Consider the following 6,348-nt stretch of genomic DNA (forward strand, 5'->3'; position numbering starts at 1 on the left):
GACCTCCTTCTCGCCAACAGAGGCCAAATAGAGAATCTAGACCTCTATCTCCACTTGGCTGTAACCAGGTGCTGGCCACCCCCCATCCCCCATCCCCTGCTGGAGCAGAATCAGAGAACACCAGCTAAAACAGAAAGCTTAAATAAGATCTAGAGTCTCATAATAGGAAAGTGTCCAGAGTTCAAAACATCACTAACACCAAGAACCAGAATGATCACAAATGATTACAAAAAGACAACCAAGGGGCACCTGGGTGGCTCAATCAGTTGATCATCCAACTCTTGGTTTTGGCTCAGGTCGTGATCCCCAGGGTCATGAGATCAAGCCCTGCTTCAGGCTCTGCACTCAGTGGGAAGTCTCTTTGAGATCCTCCCCCTCTCCCTCTGCCCCTCCACCTGCTCATTTTCAGTCTCTCTCTCTCTCTCTCAAATAAATAATCTTAAAAAAAAATAAAAAAGATAACCAAGAAATTTCAACACTGAGATGACAGAGATGTTAGAATTCTCTGACAAAATTTTAAAGCATCTGTGATAAAAAAATAAATGGTTCAATGAACAATTACAAATATACTAAACACAAATGAAAAAATAAGTCTCAGCAAACAAAGTGTAAAGAAAACTAAATGGAAATTTTAGAACTGAAAAGTACAATCACTGGAAGAAAAACTCAGTGGGTGGGCTTAACAGTAGGATAAAGGAGACAGAGGAAGGAACCAGTGAACTGGAAGATGGAACAATAGAAATTGCTCAATTTGAACAACAGAGAGAAAATAGACTGAAAAGTAAAATAAAATAAAAAGGAACAGAGCCTCAGGGACTTGTGGGACTGTAACAAAAGATTTAATACTAATTTCATCAGAGTCCCAGAAGGAGAGGAGAAAAAGGGCAGGTCTGAAAAAGTACTTGAAGATAATGGCTGGAAATTTCTCAGGTTTGGTAAGGGATATAAACCTACAAATTCAAGAAGCTGAATGAATGCCAAAGAGGACAATCCAAATAAAGCCACTCTGAGACCCATCAAAATTAAACTTCTGGAAGTGAAAGATGAAGGAAAAAAGTCTTGAAAGCAGCCAGAAGGAAACACCACCTTACATATAAAGGAAAAACAATTGGAACAATAGATTTCTCATCAGAAACCACGGAGGCCAGAAGAAAGGAGCAAAATAATTTTTAAGTGCTGAAACAAAAGAACTGTTGTACCAGATTCCCATACCCATTGGCAGTGTTCTTCAGGAATAAGGGAAAATCTAAACATTTTCAGATGAAAGAAAACTAAGAAAATTTATACCTATCCTAAAAAAAAAAAAAAAATGACTAAAGGGAATTCTCTAAACAGAAAGAAAACAATGAAGGAGCCTGAGAACATCAAGAGGGATGAAAGGGGATGAAAGAACACATTAAGCAAAAATATGAGCAAATACAATCATCCTTCTTTTTCTTCTCAAGTTTTCTAAACTATGTTTGACAGTTAAAGCAAAAATCATTACACCACCTGGTGTCGTTCTAAAATACACAAAGAGAAAAATTTAAAGATGATTCAATTATAAATTGGGGGGGGTAGAGGGACCTAAAGGGAGGTAAGATTTCTCTATTTCTTTTTTTTTCCTAAGATTTTATTTATTCGACAGAGAGTACAAGGAGGGGGAGCAGCAGACAGAGGTAGAAGGAGAAGCAGGCTCCCTGCTGAGCAAGGAGCCTGATGCAGGGCTCCATCCTAGGACCCTGGGACCATGACCTGAGCCAAGGGCAGATGCTTAACTGACTGAGCCACCCAGGTGCCCCAGATTTCTCCATTTCATTCAAACTGGCAAAATGATCACACCAGTAGACATCAAGTCATAGGCTTGATGCAATACCTACAGCAACCACTAACAAGCTGTACAAGAAGATACACTCAAAAACATAATAGGTAAACCAAAGTGGAATTGTAAGAAATGTTCACATAACTCATGGGAAAGCAGGAAAAAGAAAACAAAAACAAAAACAGAATAAACAAAACCAGAAAATGAAACATCAGATTGAAGCTCTAGCCTATCAAGAATTACACTAAATGCAAATGACCTAAATACAACAATTAAAAAGTAGGTATTTGCCAGGCTGGATTAAAAACCACAACCAAATATATGCCATCTCCAAGAGACTCACTTCAGATGGAATAATAGAGACAAGTTGAAAATTAAAGAATGGAAGAAGTTGTATCATGAAAACACAGATCAAAGAAGAACAAGAGTGACTATATTAATATCAGCAAAAGTAGACTGCAGGAGAAAAAAAAATTGCAGAGACAGAGAGACAGTATACACTACTAAAAAGATCAATATATTGAGAAGATGTAACAATCCTAAATATGTATGGACCACAAAACAGACCTGCCAGATATGTGAAGCCAAAACTGATAGAACGTGGGGCACTCGGGTGGCTCAGTGGGTTAAGCACCTGCCTTCAGCTCAGGTCATGATCCCAGGATTCTGGGATCAAACCCCATATTGGGCTCCCTGCTTTGTGGGAAGTCTGCTTCTCCCTCTGCCTCTGCCGCTCCCCCTGTTTGTGTTCTCTCTCTCACTCACTCTCTCTCAAATAAAGAAATCTTAAAAAAAAAAAAAAGACCTGATAAAACTGAAGAGAAATGGACAAATCCACAATAATAATTGAAGACATCAATAGCCTTCTTTCAACTATTGATGGAAAACTAGATAGAGAATCAGCAAGGATATAGAAGAACCCAACGACACCATCGCCAAATATCCAATTGATATTTATATGACAATCAACGCAAGAAATTGAGTGCTTTTCCCCTAAGATCAAGAACAAGGGAAGGATGTCAGGTCTCACTACTCTTTCTCCACATAATGTTGAAAATTCTAGCCAATGCAAAAAGGTAAGAAAAGGAAGTAAAAGACATACAGACAGGAGAGAAAGAAATAAAACTGTCTCTATGTAAAGATGACATGATTATGTAGAAAATCTCACAATGGTGCTGGAAAAATTGGACATCCACAGGCCAAAGGAGAAAAACAACATCACCCTATGTCTTGTACCTCCTACAAAATTTAATTCAAGAGAGATCACAGACTTATATGTAAAACATACAACTTATGTGTAAAACATACTTATATGTAAAACTTACATGTAAAACATAAACTATTGAAGTTTTAGAATAAAACATAGGAGAGAATCTTTAGGATCAAGGCTAGGCAAAGAGTTCTTAGACTCTGCACCAAAAGCGCAATCCATTGAAGGGAAAGTTGATCATTTGGACTTCATTGAAATTTTAAAATTTTGCTTTGTGAAAGATCTTGTTAAGTGGATGAAAAGACAAGCTACAGACTGGGAGAAAATATTTGTAAAACACATATCCAAAAAAGGACTAGTATCTAGAATATATAAAGAACTCTCAAAATTCAACAACAAAAAAAAGCAAATAATCCAACTAGAACATGGACAAAAGACATGAAGAAACATTTCACGGAAGAAGATGGCACACAGATGGCAAATTAGCACATGAAAAGATGTTCAACAACATCAAACATCAGGAAAATGCAAATTTAAGCTGTAATGAGATATCATGACACACTTACCAGCATGGCTTTAAAAAAAATAAAAAAGGGAAACAGTGACAACAATAAATGCTGGCAAGGATGTGCAGAAATGGGATCATTCATACATTGCTGGGGGGAATGTCAAATGGTATAGCCATTCTGGAAAACAGTTTGGCAGGGTCGGGTTTTTTGGTTTTTTTTTTGTTTTTTAAACTAAACCCAATTACCATATGACCCAGTAATTGCACTCCTAGGCATTTATCCCGGAGCAATAAAGACTCATGTCTGCACAGAAACCTGTACATGAACATTTATAGCAGCTTTATTCATAAGAGCCCCGAACTGGAAACAACCCCAATGTCTTTCAATAGCTGTATGAATAAGACAACTGTGGTACGTCCACGTCATGGAATACTACTTGGCCATGGAAGGAATGAACTAGTGATACACACAGGAACTTGGATGACTTTCCAAAGAATGATGCAAAGTGAAAAAAGGCCATTCCCCAAAGATCACATACTTAGGATTCTAATCTTATAACATTCTGGAAATGACTGAAGTATAGAAATAGAGAACAGATGGGTGGTTGCCCAGGGTGAAGGAGAGGGGAGAGTGGGAGAGTGGGAGGGTAGTTGGTGTGGTTACAAAAGGCAACGTGACGGATGGATCTTGGCAGTGACGGACACGTCCGTAACTTGACTGCTTCAGTGTCCATATCTGGGCTGTGATACTGTATGGTGGCACAGATGACACCACTGAAGGAACCTGGGTAAAGGTACATGGATCTCTCTGGACTGGAGCTTACAATTTCACACGACTCTTCAACTGTCTCAAAATAAAAGGTTTAATTCAAAAAAATCTTTTTTTTTTTAAACTTTTTTTTTTTGACAGAGAGGGAGATCACAAGTAGGCAGGCAGAGAGACAGGACGGGGGTGGGGTGGGGGGGTGGGTGTGGAGGGAAGCAGGCTCCCTGCCGAGCAGACAGCCCGATGTGGGGCTCGATCCCAGGACCCTGAGATCATGACCTGAGCGGAAAGCAGAGGCTTAACCCACTGAGCCACCCAGGTGCCCCTCATTAAAAAAATCTTCTTTTTTTAAAATTTTAAAAAAGATTTTATTTATTTATTTGACAGACAGAGATCACAAGTAGGCAGAGAGGCAGGCAGAGAGAGAGAGGGAAGCAGGCTCCCTGCTGAGCAGAGAGCCAGATGCGGGGCTCGATCCCACAACCCTGGGATCATGACCTGAGCTGAAGGCAGATGCTTTAACCCACTGAGCCACCCAGGTGCCCCTCATTAAAAAATCTTAAGTGACAGTAGTCCACTTGGTGAGTGGATTGGGTGAAAATGATGAAGATAAAGAAGGAAGATATTTGTGAAACCCCCTCTAGAGAAGATGCTTTTTTTTTTAAAGTTTATTTATTTATTTTTTTTAAGTTTTTTTTTAAATTTATTTATTCATTTATTTGACAGACCGAGATCACAAGTAGGCAGAGAGGCAAGCAGAGACAGAGGAGGAAGCAGGCTCCCCGCTGAGCAGAGAGCCCGATGCAGGGCTTGATCCCAGGACCCTGAGATCATGACCCGAGCCGAAGGCAGAGGCTTTAACCCCCTGAGCCACCCAGGTGCCCCTAAGTTTATTTATTTCTTTAGACAGAGTGTGCGTGCATGTGTTTTTGTGTGCTCGTGAATCGGCAGGGGAGGGGCAAAGGGAGAGGGAGAGAGGGAACCTCAAGCAGACTCCCTGCTGAGCGGGCGCTGACCCCCGCCCCCCATGCCCCTGAGACCATGACTCAAGCTGAAATCAATAATGGGACACCTAACCGACTGAGCCACCCAGGCACTCCGAGAAGATGCTTTTTTATCGTGAATACTGTTGTTGTTGTTGTTGACCAAACGTCCTCCAGAGGTTTCTGTCAAAAAGAGTTTGCTGTAATGGATCGAGGGCTGGGGGTTCTATAGGCCATGGTCTGAGGAAAAGCAGGCGGGGTCAAGTCTGGGAGATGCATGGGGAGTTCAGAAGGGCAAGACCCAGGCCAGCTTGGCCTGCAGGGACCAGGGCAGCAGCTTCCTCCCCTGGCCTTGTGGGGGTGGTTAGCTCGGGCCCACCCCACGGTGGGAGGCTGCCAGGGTCCTGGGGAGCACTCTTGGTGGTCCTGGGCACCACAAGGACTATCCAGGGAAATGGAAGCAGCCCCCTAAAAAGCTCCCCGGGGAAGCCTGGGGGAGGCTGAGGCCCTGTGTCTGGGGGGCAGGGGCATGGACGCCATGGGTGAGTGACGAGATGGTTCTTGGCGCTTCCATGCCTTAGGCCTGTCTCTCTGAGGACACCTGAACAAGGCTTGGACTTGGAGGTGTTTTCATCTCTCAGGGTTTCTGTTGTCCAGGTGCGGCCTTTCGTTTCGTTGTTGTCTTTTTTTCTGGGTTTTGTTTTGTTGTTTTTTGGTTTTTGGGGGGCAGCAAAGCTAGGTGTATTGAGCAATACCACAAAGTGATGGTACAAAGCTCCGAGGAGGGAGGGGACAGGGGAGGTTTTGCCCTTTTGTTTTGTTTTGTATATTTGGTCTAAAGCGGTGGCTAGTGTGTGGCAGAATCATCTAGGAGCTTGAGAAAACAGAGTTCTGGGTGCTACTCCCAGAGATTCTGATTTAAGGGGGGGGGACAGAGGTTTGCGTATCTAATAAGCTTCAGAGTGATGCTGGTGATGAGCATTCTGGCCCCGGGGAGCACACTTTGAGAACCACTGGTGCACCGGGGTACGGACGCGAAAACCAGAGGGGTGAGACCTTCCGGCCCCAGGAAGTTCCCCA

This window comes from Martes martes, assembly GCF_963455335.1.
Source record: "Martes martes genome assembly, chromosome: 17".
NCBI classification, from domain to species: domain Eukaryota; kingdom Metazoa; phylum Chordata; class Mammalia; order Carnivora; family Mustelidae; genus Martes; species Martes martes.